The 18,019-nt window shown below is 39.9% G+C and overlaps 1 protein-coding gene across 10 annotated transcripts in view; it reads left to right on the plus strand.

Annotated features, from left to right (window-relative positions):
• Positions 1 to 18,019, plus strand: part of GRIA4 (glutamate ionotropic receptor AMPA type subunit 4) — a 387,246-nt gene that overhangs the window by 33,481 nt on the left and 335,746 nt on the right. The gene's annotated exons all lie outside the window — the stretch shown is intronic.

Below are 18,019 nucleotides of genomic sequence, written 5' to 3' on the forward strand. Positions count from 1 at the left end.
TCTGGTGTAGCAGCGGGAGTCATCCTTGTCCTAGTACCGTCATAGTAGTGCTCGCAGTAATGGCGGCCGTAGGATGGAAACACAGTGCGTTAGATGCAGCTGTTCCTGCCACCCTTTAACTGAGTCAGTGATATACTTGTATCAGACAGTGGAAGTAACTGTGTGAAGAGCTCTGCACATACACATTTCCAAAGGACTTTACTGAGAACCAGGTTTTAAAACTACCTCACCTACTTCAAGAGCAGGAAAAGAGAATGAGGAGAAGTGATTCCTGAGGTTTGTTTTGGAGGCAGTGACTTCCATGCCATGAGATCCCGTGTCCCCCACTTCCCCCTTGGAGCTCCATCACGTTTACTGGTATCTAATGGCTGAGTCTAACTTTTTATCCTTTTAGAAAATCAAAATCTTGTTCACGTAATTGAAAAGGCTCTTTCCAGGAAGTATGTTAAGAGCACATTGGGATAAGATAAAGGTAAGGTAAAGACACTGTGTTGATGCCGACTCTTAGAAACTGATAGCCCTAGCCCTGAATCATCATAGGTTCCAGGCAGTAGTTTCCCTAGGCCGGGAGAAGAATGCTGGCCCTTGACCCCAGCCTTGTGAACCCGGCGCAGGGTGTCCTGTGTGAGAAGCAGGTCGCTGTTCCAAGAGGCCCTGGTAACAGGCCCTCAGTAGATGTGCTGCGTGAGGCTTAAGCCCTGGTGGCCCCCAGGGGAAACAAACTCCCAGCTGAAGACCGACCCTCCATCCCTCAGAGAATTTCTGCCACAGCACGGCTGAGGGGAAGGAGAGAGGACAGACAGGAAGAACCCTGACTGCAGTGGGCCTCACCGCGAGCCTGACTCACTCCTTGCAGCCCTGAAGTAACTCACCGTGGCTCCCAGCTCCCAGTTCAAAGAATAAGAAGGCAACAGCATCCATTGAAACATGATAGGAAAACAGAAAAGACAACATTATTTCGAAACAAATGGCAGGAGTGGAGCTGCCTAGATTCAGAGGTGAAGAACATAAAAAACAAAAGCAACGAAGAATATCATGGAATTTCTCTTAAAAATGATGAAAAGGAATACAGCATGAGAAGACTAGTGAGAACTGTGCATTTAAATGTATATCCTAGAAATTGTGGGGGATAGGGAGCAGATTTTTGAACTTGTAAGAAAATTAAAGAGACCATGAATTCTATGAAATGAATCATGGGAATAAAGAAAGAAGAAACCATGAGAGATTACAGGGAGCTGGCAAAATCGAGGAAACCATTTGATGAGAAAAGTAAAAATATTTCAAAATCAAAACAACCTGCATTAGCAATTTCAAGGAGTGGAATTAACATTTTTTGAAAAACCAAGTAAAATATCAGGAGGATAGAATGCAGAAAATAGCATCCAGTGTAGAGCTGTACCCAGATAAGGAGAGAGTGGCTATTCTAACTATTGAATATAATGTTGGTCAAGTATATAAATAATTACCCCTTCTGAAGAAAGGAAAAATTGGAGCAAAAAAACATGCAAAAAATGAATACAAGAAGACTTATCTGGAATAACATTCACATGACTCTCTGTACAGAAAGAACTTTTTATATTCTAAGAAAATATATTTCAGTAAACAAAGTTTTACCAAATTCTTAAACTTGGTAGGAAACATGTTACTAAAATCTGGAGATAAATATAATTATTTAAATAATGATTAGTCATGAAGCTCTAATGATTTTTGTTGAGAAATGGAAGCAGGTGTAATCCTTGAAAGAAAGTAGAAAAATAATGTTATGCTGAATATAATTCACTGTTTAAAAAAAAAACAAGAACAAACTCCCCCAACCAAAAAAAAAGCAATACATTACCAAAAAGGACACTAGGGAGGAAGTAAAAGAGTGGAGTGAGGTGTGCTCACAGATGCTGTGAATGGCTGAAATCCATGCACTGAGAAAGAGCCATGTGATTTAGACGCAAAAAGATGACTGCTGTTTCATTTCCCCTCCGCATTACTAGTGGGGAAAAGATATGGCATAAAATAAGCCATATCACAAGTGATAGAACATAGAGGACATATTAAGGAAATTGAAGAAATAAAAAATATAAAATAAGATGAAAAATTGAACAGAAAGGAAAAATTGAAAAAAAAAATTGCAAACATATTGAAAAAATATTTACAAACATATCAAGGAATGCAAAAACTAGCCAGGAAAGGAGTGAGGAAGAAGAAGACAGATCCTGAAGAGAGAGGAGGGAGGGCAGAAAGGAGAGAAGGAGAAAATTGCAATAAGAAAACTAATATAGATGCACTACTTTTTGAAGCTTTCAGTCCATGCGTGGAAACTCATTTCATCTTTTCAGTACCCCTATGAGCAGGTACTGCTGTTCTGCTGCGGGCACAGCCAGCCTGTGGTATAGAGAGCTGAGGATGTTGCCTTGGGTGTCAGAGCAGCTGCTGGGGGGCTCAGCCTGTGGGGGTGAGGTGCAGCCTACAGGCAGTGCCCTGATCATGCTGTAGTGCTCCCCAAAGTTGACGTCATGTAAAACATTCAACGGGGTGAGAGAGGTTACTCGCTGCTCACAACTGTAGAAATTATAGGTCACAAGGAAGTTCTTATAAATCTTCGGACATCACACATACTGACCTACAGAAAGCAAAAACTGTAAGGTAGTTGAGGAAGAAATCAATATAAATGCATCGGTAGTAACAGACCATGCTAGATCAGGCAGGTGAGAACTAAAGCTACAATGTATTTAAAAATGTAATTAATTTTTTAGTTTATCTCAGCTAAACATCCCTGAGAAGGTTTCCCCATTTTTCATTTATAAAGTCTTTGAATCTTTCAGTATAGAACTTAAAATCTTTCAGAAAATTACGTGTGTTACTAAAATTATTTCATCTAGTTCTTGGCCTTAGATTGTATCTTAATAATGTTTATTATCATTCCATTGGTCTGATAGTTCTGCTATTAGACAGAAAAGGTTAAAGATAGAAATCAAGCACTTCAGCTTTCTTTTTGATATGCTTTAGCATATTCATATTCATGGCCCATGAATGTGACCCTTTTTGCCTTGTCTAATAACTAAAAATATCCTATCAAAAGCAACATGCCTATTCATAACAATTTAGCCAAATTTAAAAAAGGATAAAATTTTAGCCTTGTGAGATTTCATACATAGGTTTTATCAGATCCTAGTAGTGGAAATTTACATTGGTTTAATCTTTCTGACAGCAGTCTTATTATATGCATCAAGAACTTTACATTTTCCTAACCTTCGACCTGTAAGTTAATAAATTATTTCAGCAACACAGTAGATTTCAGCATTATTTATAATACTGAAAATGCAAATGCATCCTAAATGTAGCAATATAGCAAAGTGATTACTGAAATAATAAATCCCTCATACACTTGACTCAGATGAAGTCGTTGAAAGGATGATGCTAATAGTTTTGAATTATCTAAGGAAATAGCTGTGAAAGAAGATATTAAGATAAAAGATTAGAATCTTAAAAACTTGTATATAAAATGATCTCAACCATATAAACAATTATATGAAGAGAGAACATTTAGAAAAAAATGCCAGCTTATTCCCTGAATCTTTCTGCATTTGGGGAGGATAAATGAATGATGTTTCACTTAACCGTTTTATATTTACAAGTGTTCCAAAATTATACTTTGAAAATAGTGGAAATACTTCCTTTTACTTATATTTGTAAGTCTCTTCTCTTTGGCGGATTATCCATTCTTCCTTTTCATGATGGAGGCCTTGGAAAGTTCAGGTCTCAAAAAGGGTATATTTTCAGAAGAGAGGGACTTGCAGATGAAATAAAACAATCGCCCTGTTTTCATGTCATGGGAATTCCTAGAGTCTGCACTCAGAGCAAAGTCCTGAGTATGGAAAATAGGACACCTGTTGCAACACCATTCAAGTTATAAACATTTTATTATGGGACAGCCAAATAAAACGAAAATCATGTTTCCATTACTGAAAAAGTATTGACCACAAAATAAATCTCTTAAGCATCCAGACACAGAAAAACTTCAGATTTTGATTGGGAAATTTCAACATTTAGTACATCAGAATCTCTGGATGTAGTGGAGAAGCACTTTGAAAAAATTTTGAATTCAAGGACTTCAACTCTGAAATGTTGATCCTCTTGGTCTGGGGTAGGGCGCAGGAGCTAGATTGTGAGGAGAACTATCAGGCAGTTTATTCAGAAGGGCTATGAAGCACAATCACATTAACCCAAGGAACAAACCAGATTTCTTTTCTCTCTTGTTCGTATGATATTTTTTATAGTTTTATTGAAGTATGATTGACATACAATTGACATATAATAATGACACATATTCAATTGTTCACATATGTTAACACCCATGAAACAATCTTCATCTTAAAGACAAACAACATGGGACACCTGGGTGGCTCAGTGGGTTAAAACCTCTGCCTTTGGCTCAGGTCATGATCCCAGGGTCCTGGGATCAAGCCCCGCATCGGGCTCTCTGCTCAGTGGGGAGCCTGCTTCCCTACCTCTCTCTGGCTGCCTCTCTGCCTACTTGTGGTCTCTGTCTGTCAAATAAATAAATAAAATCTAAAAAAAAAAAAAAGGACATATATCACCAGCAAAAATTTTCTCAGGACCCTTGATTTTAAAGAATTCCATAGTCTCTTGATTACTATAAACTTCTAATAACCTTAAAATGTATGTCTTCAGTCATCTTTTCAAAGTTGGTTTAACTATTCTACCAATTTGGTTATTAATCAGACCCCAAAATGTCCTTACAGAAACACCCAGAAATGTTTGATCAGGTATCTGGGCATCCTGTGGTCTAATCGAGTTCACACATAAACTTAGCCGTCATCCTCACTCAGGAAAAAATACAAAACCTGAATAACTCAGTATCTGCTAACAAAATTGAATTTTAGTTACTAATCTTCCTACCAGGAATCCTCCATTCCTATGTTTTCCTGGTAAATTCTACTAAACGTAGGAAGAACTAGTGCCGATCTTATACAGATTCTTCTAGAAAGTTAAAGAGGCGGAAGGATTTACCATCCCATTCTAAAATGCTGTCATTACTCTGATATCAAAATAATCAAAGATATTATAGTAAATTAAAATTACAGACCAGTGCCAAATACCAATGCAACATTTATAACACTTTTAGAAAATCATATATAACAATACATAAAATGGATAATCCATCAATATCAAGTAGATTTTATCCCAGAAATGTAAGTTTGGCTTAACATTTGAAAATTAATGTAATTTGCCACATTAAGCAAAAAAGAAAAATCATATGATCATCTCAACATATACAGAAAAATTATTTGCCCTGAGCCAACATTTCCTGATCAAAATTCTTAGTAAGCTAAACTTTCATACTACAAGTGGCTTTCTCTGTAGAAATCTCAGAAAAGAGATCATTCGTGAATATTCTCATCAGAATTAGACAGTATGTGAATAATATAGAATCTTTGATACGCTTCTCTTACCACAAAATCTTATCAGGCAGATTTGGGTAGATCTAGTCTATTAACACAGATGGGCATTTGAGGGAACATTTTGCAGTTTGATCAATTGAGGTCAGAAAGGTATTTTAAAAATCCAAATCTTAAAACTTTTATATTTAAAAAATGAAATAGCAGGCAAATCGGCCTTTCACGATTAATTTTTCTTACGAATTTTCAAGCAGCTGATTAAATACAAGAAGAAAAAAGTAATTCCAGTTAACTTTGGTAAACACAGAAATTTAAAGATGAATGTTTATGCCTAATTAATAATCAATGAAAATACTATTCTAAAAGGACCATCAATACTATTTTCTTCAAATAATGTCACACCTTGACTTGGACCAACGTCTTTGAAACACATAGTTACACTGAGGAAGCTGAAGTGTATTAGCACTTACATTCTAAATCTGTGGTTCCCTGGTCTGCATCACGGTCATCTGAGATATGCACAGAGATACTCAGATACATAGAACTCGGAAACTTGGGTGAGGAATTGGCAAGCCGGAGAGAGAAACACACAAGAATGTCTTGCTTTAGAAAAATATCCACGTAATTTTGGTGACAGTCATGTTTGAGGACCACTATTCTAAATAAGCACCTGGATGTTCTTGCCTAGCAGAGACCTGTATTTTGGCTTCATTAGACACCAAAGGGGGGTTCTCAGATCCACCCCAGGGTTCATGACACTTTGATAACGCTCCACATTGTGTCCACATCACTGCAGTGCTTTCTTCTGCACACTTCTGTTTGGGGGGTGCATCAGTTGGACTCGGTAGATAGTAACAATTTTAGTAGCCTGTTGTCATTTATCATTCCTCTATCAGCTTCACTATAATGAGAATTGCTTCAGTGCCAAAAGAATGAATAATGCTAGTCTTTGGGCTAATTAATCGGACTCTTGTCACTGTATGTCCAATATAGTAATTAAATATTGCTGATAAAACAGGTCCAAATTTCACACACAGGGTGGGCCATTTTACAGACCTTTAACTTAATTTGGGGATTTCTAGAACATTGATGCTGGACTTGCGTGTTCCACAAAGGAGGGAAATAACTTTCTTGTGCTAATTTTCTTGATATTTTAAAATTATTATCAGATATAAGGACATCTCTTCCATGAGGGCCAGTAAGCCAGTTACTGAAAACCCTGTACCCATAAAAAAGGATGGGGAGGTTGAATGGTATCTCAAGAGAAATACAGTCTCACTGCATTGAGAAGAGGACTCGGTGATTTTATTTAAATCAATTATGAGCATATAAATCATAATCAGGTTCTAAATCATTCTAAGTTGAAATACAGGGGAATAGCAGAAGGAAGAACAGATTGAGAGCATACTGGGGGAGAAAGACCGGGTAGATCTGAGCAGACCCTCATCAGGTTGTCTGTCCAAACAAGCCTCCTGCTGGTTGCCAAGCTCAGGCACCCACCCTTTTCTTAGTGACGCTAGAAAGAGAAAAGCCAGACCCACATTCAGTCAATAGAAGTTAGAGGTCAAAGTATAAATCATCCAGGGAGTTCTGCCCATCGGTGGGCTGACTGCCCACGGACTTGACATACATCTAGCAGCTTCTGTTTAATATAGGCTTCCAGTGTAACTAATATTATAATACGACTCCTACCTCTGATTTTTTTAATAGATTTTCCTTTATTTGTGTTTAATCTAAATGAGAAGAGGGATAGACTTAGTTTTCCAGATTATGTGAAGCTAACAGCTCATTTCTGACGCCTCATTTTGGAGAAGTGTGGCCTTTCTTCCCCTAGGAAAGTCGGCGCTTTTGTTTTTTTTGACTGCAGTACGGGGTCATGTGCTTTCAGACAGTCCTCTTCCTGGGTGAACCCAGTAGGGTCGGTCCTAGGATAGAAATACACCCAGAATGTGAGAATACTTGCAAGGGTTCAGGAAGAAAAGTCAGGAACCAGGGAGTCAAGAAAAGCACCATAGAGGTAACATATATGGAAATCTTAAAAAAAATGAGCAAAACCAGGGGGTTTGGAAAGGTGGTGCGAGCTCTGTTTTTGTTCTGGTGTCACTTATTCATTTCATTTTGTGGAACAAATTATGGTCTGAAAGCAGTAACAACAGTAATGTTCTATGTATAGGATAAGGTGTGTTAATATTCTGTTAACATTATGAACTGTCTTGTTCGTAGTGTTACCTCTCTGTCTACTGATCCTGGTTTCTGAGTTAAGTTTAGTAAAGGGGAAGACCAACAGTTCCAGCGTCAGTCTGGTAAAATCGCTAGTCAGCTGACTTGCACACCACCAGGAGGTTGTCCCCATCCAGGCTGTTCTTCCACACAGGAGAAGCAGAGCCGCTGAAGTAATGCGCGTACATTTCTCACGATGACTGAGCAAGTCCTCAGGGGAAGTGACGGGTCTGAGTATCTAGGAAGTCCCCAAACCACAGGGCCCATAACCAGACCCTTAAGTACAAGCTCATGGCCATAGCTCTTCCTCCTGGTCCTTTGTCCCACTCTCACAAAGTCCTCTTCACATCCTCCTTTGGGACTTCTCCAAGCAGAACTCCCTGGATGATTTATACTTTGACCTCTAACTTCTATTGACTGAATGTGGGTCTGGCTTTTCTCTTTCTAGCGTCACTAAGAAAAGGGTGGGTGCCTGAGCTTGGCAACCAGCAGGAGGCTTGTGCCGCTAAAACTTCCTAGAGACCTTTATTCTTTTCAGTTGCCAAACAGGAAGGCAGCCACATCACATCGCTGTCCAGGTACTCTGTCCGCAGCATCATTACCAAGCTCTCTTTTCCCTTTCTGCATAGGCTTTTTAAAAAATAATAATAATAATAATAATACAATTATAATTTACAAGATTCTTCTCCTTTATACACAAGACTATTATTGTTACCTTAATACAATAGGTTTCTTCTCTTGATTCTTTGGGTAATATTCTTTTTTTTTTTTTTTTTTAATTTTTTTATTTTTTATAAACATATATTTTTATCCCCAGGGGTACAGGTCTGTGAATCACCAGGTTTACACACTTCACAGCACTCACCAAATCACATGCCCTCCCCAATGTCCATAATCCCAACCCCTTCTCCCAAACCCCCTCCCCCCGGCAACCCTCAGTTTGTTTTGTGAGATTAAGAGTCACTTATGGTTTGTCTCCCTCCCAATCCCATCTTGTTTCATTTATTCTTCTTCTACCCACTTAAGCCTCCATGTTGCATCACCACTTCCTCATATCAGGGAGATCATATGATAGTTGTCTTTCTCTGCTTGACTTATTTCGCTAAGCATGATACGCTCTAGTTCCATCCATGTTGTTGCAAATGGCAAGATTTCATTTCTTTTTTTTTTTTTTTTTTAAAGATTTTATTTATTTATTTGACAGACAGAGATCACAAGTAGAGAGAGAGGCAGGCAGAGAGAGGGGAATACAGGCTCCCCGCTGAGTGGAGAGCCCGATGCGGGGCTCGATCCCAGGACCCTGGGATCATGACCCGAGCCGAAGGCAGAGGCTTTAACCCTCTGAGCCACCCAGGTGCCCCGATTTCATTTCTTTTGATGGCTGCATAGTATTCCATTGTGTATATATACCACATCTTCTTGATCCATTCATCTGTTGATGGACATCTAGGTTCTTTTTTTTTTTTTTTTTTTTTTATGAGGAATTTTTTATTATTTTATTATTTTTTTTTAATTTTTTATTTTTTATAAACATATATTTTTTATAAACATATATTTTTATCCCCAGGTCTGTGAATCACCAGGTTTACACACTTCACAGCACTCACCAAATCACATACCCTCCCCAATGTCCATAATCCCACCCCCTTCTCCCCAACCCCCTCCCCCCGGCAACCCTCAGTTTGTTTTGTGAGATTAAGAGTCACTTATGGTTTGTCTCCCTCCCAATCCCATCTTGTTTCATTTATTCTTCTACCCATTTAAGCCTCCATGTTGCATCACCACTTCCTCATATCAGGGAGATCATATGATAGTTGTCTTTCTCTGCTTGACTTATTTCGCTAAGCATGATACGCTCCAGTTCCATCCACGTTGTTGCAAATGGCAAGATTTCATTTCTTTTGATGGCTGCATAGTATTCCATTGTGTACATATACCACATCTTCTTGATCCATTCATCTGTTGATGGACATCTAGGTTCTTTCCATAGTTTGGCTATTGTGGACATTGCTGCTATAAACATTCGGGTGCATGTGTCCCTTTGGATCACTACATTTGTATCTTTAGGGTAAATACCCAATAGTGCAATTGCTGGGTCATAGGGCAGTTCTATTTTCAACATTTTGAGGAACCTCCATGCTGTTTTCCAGAGTGGCTGCACCAGCTTGCATTCCCACCAACAGTGTAGGAGGGTTCCCCTTTCTCCGCATCCTCGCCAGCATCTGTCATTTCCTGACTTGTTGATTTTAGCCATTCTGACTGGTGTGAGGTGATATCTCATTGTGGTTTTGATTTGTATTTCCCTGATGCCGAGCGATATGGAGCACTTTTTCATGTGTCTGTTCGCCATCTGGATGTCTTCTTTGCTGAAATGTCTGTTCATGTCCTCTGCCCATTTCTTGATTGGATTATTTGTTCTTTGGGTGTTGAGTTTGCTAAGTTCTTTATAGATTCTGGACACTAGTCCTTTATCTGATATGTCGTTTGCAAATATCTTCTCCCATTCTGTCAGTTGTCTTTTGATTTTGTTAACTGTTTCCTTTGCTGTGCAAAAGCTTTTGATCTTGATGAAATCCCAGTAGTTCATTTTTTCCCTTGCTTCCCTTGCCTTTTGCGTTGTTCCTAGGAAGATGTTGCTGCGGCAGAGGTTGAAGAGGTTGCTGCCCGTGTTCTCCTCAAGGATTTTGATGGATTCCTTTCGTACATTGAGGTCCTTCATCCATTTTGAGTCTATTTTTGTGTGTGGTGTAAGGAAATGGTCCAATTTCATTTTTCTGCATGTGGCGATGGACATCTAGGTTCTTTCCATAGTTTGGCTATTGTGGACATTGCTGCTATAAACATTCGGGTGCATGTGCCCCTTTGGATCACTACATTTGTATCTTTAGGGTAAATACCCAATAGTGCAATTGCTGGGTCATAGGGCAGTTCTATTTTCAACATTTTGAGGAACCTCCATGCTGTTTTCCAGAGTGGCTGCACCAGCTTGCATTCCCACCAACAGTGTAGGAGGGTTCCCCTTTCTCCGCATCCTCGCCAGCATCTGTCATTTCCTGACTTGTTGATTTTAGCCATTCTGACTGGTGTGAGGTGATATCTCATTGTGGTTTTGATTTGTATTTCCCTGATGCCGAGTGATATGGAGCACTTTTTCATGTGTCTGTTCGCCATCTGGATGTCTTCTTTACAGAAATGTCTGTTCATGTCCTCTGCCCATTTCTTGATTGGATTATTTGTTCTTTGGGTGTTGAGTTTGCTAAGTTCTTTATAGATTCTGGACACTAGTCCTTTATCTGATATGTCGTTTGCAAATATCTTCTCCCATTCTGTCAGTTGTCTTTTGATTTTGTTAACTGTTTCCTTTGCTGTGCAAAAGCTTTTGATCTTGATGAAATCCCAGTAGTTCATTTTTTCCCTTGCTTCCCTTGCCTTTTGCGTTGTTCCTAGGAAGATGTTGCTGCGGCAGAGGTCGAAGAGGTTGCTGCCCGTGTTCTCCTCAAGGATTTTGATGGATTCCTTTCGTACATTGAGGTCCTTCATCCATTTTGAGTCTATTTTTGTGTGTGGTGTAAGGAAATGGTCCAATTTCATTTTTCTGCATGTGGCTGTCCAATTTTCCCAGCACCATTTATTGAAAAGGCTGTCTTTTTTCCATTGGACATTCTTTCCTGCTTTGTCGAAGATTAGTTGACCATAGATTTGAGGGTCTATTTCTGGGCTCACTATTCTGTTCCATTGATCTATGTGTCTGTTTTTGTGCCAGTACCATGCTGTCTTGATGATGACAGCTTTGTAATAGAGCTTGAAGTCCGGAATTGTGATGCCACCAACGTTGGCTTTCTTTTTCAATATCCCTTTGGCTATTCGAGGTCTTTTTTGGTTCCATATAAATTTTAGCATTATTTGTTCCATTTCTTTGAAAAAGATGGATGGTACTTTGATAGGAATTGCATTAAATGTGTAGATTGCTTTAGGTAGCATAGACATTTTCACAATATTTATTCTTCCAATCCAGGAGCATGGAACATTTTTCCATTTCTTTGTGTCTTCCTCAATTTCTTTCATGAGTACTTTATAGTTTTCTGAGTATAGATTCTGTGTCTCTTTGGTTAGGTTTATTCCTAGGTATCTTATGGTTTTGGATGCAATTGTAAATGGGATTGACTCCTTAATATCTCTTTCTTCTGTCTTGCTGTTGGTGTAGAGAAATGCAACTGATTTCTGTGCATTGATTTTATATCCTGACACTTTACTGAATTCCTGTATAAGTTCTAGCAGTTTTGGAGTGGAGTCTTTTGGGTTTTCCACATATAGTATCATATCATCTGCGAAGAGTGATAATTTGACTTCTTCTTTGCCGATTTGGATGCCTTTAATTTCCTTTTGTTGTCTGATTGCTGAGGCTAGGACCTCTAGTACGATGTTGAATAGCAGTGGTGATAATGGACATCCCTGCCGTGTTCCTGACCTTAGCGGAAAAGCTCTCAGTTTTTCTCCATTGAGAATGATATTTGCGGTGGGTTTTTCATAGATGGCTTTGATGATATTGAGGTATGTGCCCTCTATCCCTACACTTTGAAGAGTTTTGATCAGGAAGGGATGTTGTACTTTGTCAAATGCTTTTTCAGCATCTATTGAGAGTATCATATGGTTCTTGTTCTTTCTTTTATTGATGTGTTGTATCACATTGACTGATTTGCGGATGTTGAACCAACCTTGCAGCCCTGGAATAAATCCCACTTGGTCGTGGTGAATAATCTTTTTAATGTACTGTTGAATCCTATTGGCTAGTATTTTGTTGAGTATTTTCGCATCTGTGTTCATCAAGGATATCGGTCTATAGCTCTCTTTTTTGGTGGGATCCTTGTCTGGTTTTGGAATCAAGGTGATGCTGGCTTCATAAAATGAGTTTGGAAGTTTTCCTTCCATTTCTATTTTTTGGAACAGTTTCAGGAGAATAGGAATTAGTTCTTCTTTAAATGTTTGGTAGAATTCCCCCGGGAAGCCGTCTGGCCCTGGGCTTTTGTTTGTTTGGAGATTTTTAATGACTGTTTCAATCTCCTTACTGGTTATGGGTCTGTTCAGGCTTTCTATTTCTTCCTGGTTCAGTTGTGGTAGTTTATATGTTTCTAGGAATGCATCCATTTCTTCCAGATTGTCAAATTTATTGCCATAGAGTTGCTCATAGTATGTTCTTATAATAGTTTGTATTTCTTTGGTGTTAGTTGTGATCTCTCCTCTTTCATTCATGATTTTATTTATTTGGGTCCTTTCTCTTTTCTTTTTGATAAGTCGGGCCAGGGGTTTATCAATTTTATTAATTCTTTCAAAGAACCAGCTCCTAGTTTCGTTGATTTGTTCTATTGTTTTTTTGGTTTCTATTTCATTGATTTCTGCTCTGATCTTTATGATTTCTCTTCTCCTGCTGGGCTTAGGGTTTCTTTCTTGTTCTTTCTCCAGCTCCTTTAGGTGTAGGGTTAGGTTGTGTACCTGAGACCTTTCTTGTTTCTTGAGAAAGGCTTGTACCGCTATATATTTTCCTCTCAGGACTGCCTTTGTTGTGTCCCACAGATTTTGAACCGTTGTATTTTCATTATCATTTGTTTCCATGATTTTTTTCAATTCTTCTTTAATTTCCCGGTTGACCCATTCATTCTTTAGAAGGATACTGTTTAGTCTCCATGTATTTGGGTTCTTTCCAAACTTCCTTTTGTGGTTGAGTTCTAGCTTTAGAGCATTGTGGTCTGAAAATATGCAGGGAATGATCCCAATCTTTTGATACCGGTTGAGTCCTGATTTAGGACCGAGGATGTGATCTATTCTGGAGAATGTTCCATGTGCACTAGAGAAGAATGTGTATTCTGTTGCTTTGGGATGAAATGCTCTGAATATATCTGTGATGTCCATCTGGTCCAGTGTGTCGTTTAAGGCCTTTATTTCCTTGCTGATCTTTTGCTTGGATGACCTGTCTATTTCAGTGAGGGGAGTGTTAAAGTCCCCTACTATTATTGTATTATTGTTGATGTGTTTCTTTGATTTTGTTATTAATTGGTTTATATAGTTGGCTGCTCCCACATTGGGGGCATAGATATTTAAAATTGTTAAATCTTCTTGTTGGACAGACCCTTTGAGTATGATATAGTGTCCTTCCTCATCTCTTATTATAGTCTTTGGCTTAAAATCTAATTGATCTGATATAAGGATTGCCACTCCTGCTTTCTTCTGATGTCCATTAGCATGGTAAATTCTTTTCCACCCCCTCACTTTAAATCTGGAGGTGTCTTCGGGCTTAAAATGTGTTTCTTGGAGGCAACATATAGATGGGTTTTGTTTTTTTATCCATTCTGATACCCTGTGTCTTTTGAAAGGGGCATTTAGCCCATTCACATTCAGGGTAAGTATTGAGAGATATGAATTTAGTGCCATTGTATTGCCTGTAAGGTGACTGTTACTGTATATGGTCTCTGTTCCTTTCTGATCTACCACTTGTAGGCTCTCTCTTTGCTTAGAGGACCCCTTTCAATATTTCCTGTAGAGCTGGTTTGGTATTTGCAAATTCTTTCAGTTGTTGTTTGTCCTGGAAGCTTTTAATCTCTCCTTCTATTTTCAATGATAGCCTAGCTGGATATAGTATTCTTGGCTGCATGTTTTTCTCGTTTAGTGCTCTGAAAATATCATGTCAGCTCTTTCTGGCCTGCCAGGTCTCTGTGGATAAGTCAGCTGCCAATCTAATATTTTTACCATTGTATGTTACAGACTTCTTTTCCCGGGCTGCTTTCAGGATTTTCTCTTTGTCATTGAGACTTGTAAATTTTACTATTAGGTGACGGGGTGTGGGCCTATTCTTATTGATTTTGAGGGGCGTTCTCTGAACCTCCTGAATTTTGATGCTCGTTCCCTTTGCCATATTGGGGAAATTCTCCGCAATAATTCTCTCCAGTATACCTTCTGCTCCCCTCTCATTTTCTTCTTCTTCTGGAATCCCAATTATTCTAATGTTGTTTCGTCTTATGGTGTCACTTATCTCTCGAATTCTCCCCTCGTGGTCCAGTAGCTGTTTGTCCCTCTTTTGCTCAGCTTCTTTATTCTCTGTCATTTGGTCTTCTATATCACTAATTCTTTCTTCTGCCTCATTTATCCTAGCAGTTAGAGCCTCCATTTTTGATTGCACCTCATTAATAGCTTTTTTGATTTCACCTTGGTTAGATTTTAGTTCTTTTATTTCTCCAGAAAGGGCTTTTATATCTCTCGAGAGGGTTTCTCTAATATCTTCCATGCCTTTTTCGAGCCCGGCTAGAACCTTGAGAATTGTCATTCTGAACTCTAGATCTGACATATTACCTATGTCTGTATTGATTAGGTCCCTAGCCTTCGGTACTGCCTCTTGTTCTTTTTTTTGTGTTGAATTTTTATGTCTTGTCATTTTGTCCAGATAAGAGTAAATGAAGGGGCAAGTAAAATACTAAAAGGGTGGCAACAACCCCAGGAAAATATGCTTTAACCAAATTAGAAGAGATCCAAAATCGTGAGTGGGGAGAAAGGGGATAAAAAGAGGTTCAAAAAGAAAGAAAGAAACAAAAAGAAAAGAAAAAAAAAAAGAAAAGAAAAGAATTTTTAAAAAATGAAAACACCTAAGAAAAATGTAAAAAAGAAAAAATATATATATTAGATAAAGTAGTAAAAAATCGTTAAAAAAGAAAAAGGTAACAGTTAAAAAAAAATTTTTCCCGAAGGCGAGAAAAAAAAAAAATGAAAAAGAAAAAATTAAATTAACTGCAAGACTAAAAAAAATCACAGGAAAAAAGCCATGAGTTCCGTGTTTGGCTTTCTCCTCCTCTGGAATTCTGCTGCTCTCCTTGGTATTGAAACCGCACTCCTTGGTAGGTGAACTTGGTCTTGGCTGGATTTCTTGTTGATCTTCTGGGGGAGGGGCCTGGTGTAGTGATTCTCAAGTGTCTTTGCCCCAGGCGGAATTACACCGCCCTTACCCGGGGCCGGGGTGAGTAATCCGCTCGGGTTTGCTTTCAGGAGCTTTTGTTCCCTGAGCGCTTTCCGTAGAGTTCCGGAGGACGGGAATGCAAATGGCGGCCTCCTGGTCTCCGGCCCGGAGGAGCCGAGAGCCCAGGGCCCCACTCCTCAGTGCGCCCTCAGAGAACAGCGCCCAGTTACTCCCGTCTGCCTGACCTCCGGCCGCGCTCCGAGCTCACCGAGCCTGCGACCGGTTCAAGGTAACACGGAGCTGCGAGCTTACTGTCGGCTCTGTCTCTGTAGCCGGCTTTCCCGTTCCAATACCCGCAAGCTCTGCGACACTCAGACACCCCCGATCCTTCTGTGACCCGCGGGACCTGAGGCCACGCTGACCCCGCTTGGGCTTCGCCCCGGTTTAGCCTCTGGAGCGATGTCCCTCAGTGGAACAGACTTTTAAAAGTCCTGAATTTGGGGACGCCTGGGTGGCTCAGTTGGTTGAGCAGCTGCCTTCGGCTCAGGTCATGATCCCAGCGTCCTAGGGTCGAGTCCCATATCGGGCTCCTTGCTCCGCAGGGAGCCTGCTTCTCCGTCTGACTCTGCCTTCCACTCTGTCTGCCTGTGCTCGCTCTCTCGCTCGCTCTCTCTGACAAATGAATAAAATCTTTAAAAAAAAAAAAAAAAGGGGCGCCTGGGTGGCTCAGTGGATTAAGCCGCTGCCTTCGGCTCAGGTCATGATCTCAGGGTCCTGGGATCGAGCCCCGCATCGGGCTCTTTGCTCAGCGGGAGCCTGCTTCTCTCTCTCTCTCTCTCTGCCTGACTCTCCGCCTACTTGTGATCTCTCTCTCTGTCAAATAAATAAATAAATAAAATCTTTAAAAAAAAAAAAAAAAAAAAAAAAAAAAAAGTCCTGATTTTGTGCACGGTTGCTCCGCTGCTTGCCGGGAGCCGGCCCCTCCCCCCGGGGTCTATCTTCCCGTCGCTTTGGATTCACTTCTCCGCCGATCCTACCTTTCAGAGAGTGGTTGTTTTTCTGTTTCCAGAATTGCTGTTCTTCTTCTCTTCGATCTGCCGATGGATTTTCAGGTGTTTGCAATCTTTAGATAAGCTATCTAGCTGATCTCCGGCTAGCTGAAGCAGTCTCAGCTTGCTACTTCTCCGCCATCTTGACTCCTCCCGCCTCTTTGGGTAATATTCTTAATGGGCATAACTGTAAATAACATTGTGACAAAGGAAGGATTTCTGTATTGCTAAAACTTTTCAGAGTTACATCTATTCTTTTTGTACAATAAGAGATAATTTCTCTGATACTTTCAGATTTTTAAAGTTCTTTCCACCGGTCGTAACATTTCTAATTAGTGTAGGTACTGAGATCCCTCGCTGCAATTAGTTTATCAGAAATAGGTGTGTGTTTACTCTTTTACAGCGATGTTTTCTTTAAAAAAAAAAAAAAGAGTATCAGTATGTGTTTTATATGCGTAATCATCCTAAAAGGAAGCAGCTTTGATGTACAAAGGGAAAAATGATGTGCCGGACTCCATCAGCAAATGGGAGAGCCTCGCTCAGGAGATGCATCCTTACTGCTGCAGGGGCGAAGCGTACAGATGAGCGTATGCGGAGCCGGCGTGATAGTTGAACGAAGTGGCTCAGAGTCCTAACTTCAAACTGCCACTTGACCTGTACAGTTGTGAAGATGGGCTTCTCTCTCTGGGAAGCAAACTCAGTGTACGTTAATGACTGTGAACCCAGAAAGCTAATAGAGGCCACAGAAAATGTGTAGAGCGCCCAGGAGACAACAGTGGCAGCCCAGTAGTTAACTCCAGAACGAACAAGTCTGTCCTGAGGAAATAGTGACGGTTAATTGACAGAAGCTTAACCTTTCCACTCTCTGTTCATCAGTAACAGTCAAGCTTTGTAAAAGTTACTCAAACTCTTCAAAAGACTTTTTACAAATATTAGAACAATATTTTTCTTTTCCTTAGTTAACAAAGGAAATAGCATGATTCTTAGATGCATTCTCAGTACTATTGGCAGGGAACTACCAGCCTTACTGTTCGAAGTGATTACAAAACGTGGAGGGTGACACGTGCATGGTGACAGTGAAAGCCATTGCTGAGGCCTCTTTCTTTTGTCGCTACAGAACCATCTTTCCACATCCCTTGGAAAATCAGCACAGGTGTGTCTCAGAGGGTCCTGACTGCTGTAACGCATTTCAGGTTCACAGTCAGCCACCGCGTGTGGCATCCAGCAATATTTCTCATTTTCGTCTGATCATCATCGTGTGTTCAGCTGTCGTGTTGCTGGACACACATACTCGGTGACCACACACTGCTCAAGAATTTGCGGAGGGGACACAGCAGTCTGAAATCAAGTCAAAGGAATAGCACAGGACTTCTTTTTTTTTACATAGAACTTTGAAG

The sequence above is a fragment of the Mustela lutreola genome, chromosome 1 (assembly GCF_030435805.1).
Source record: "Mustela lutreola isolate mMusLut2 chromosome 1, mMusLut2.pri, whole genome shotgun sequence".
In the NCBI taxonomy this organism is placed as follows: Eukaryota; Metazoa; Chordata; class Mammalia; order Carnivora; family Mustelidae; genus Mustela; species Mustela lutreola.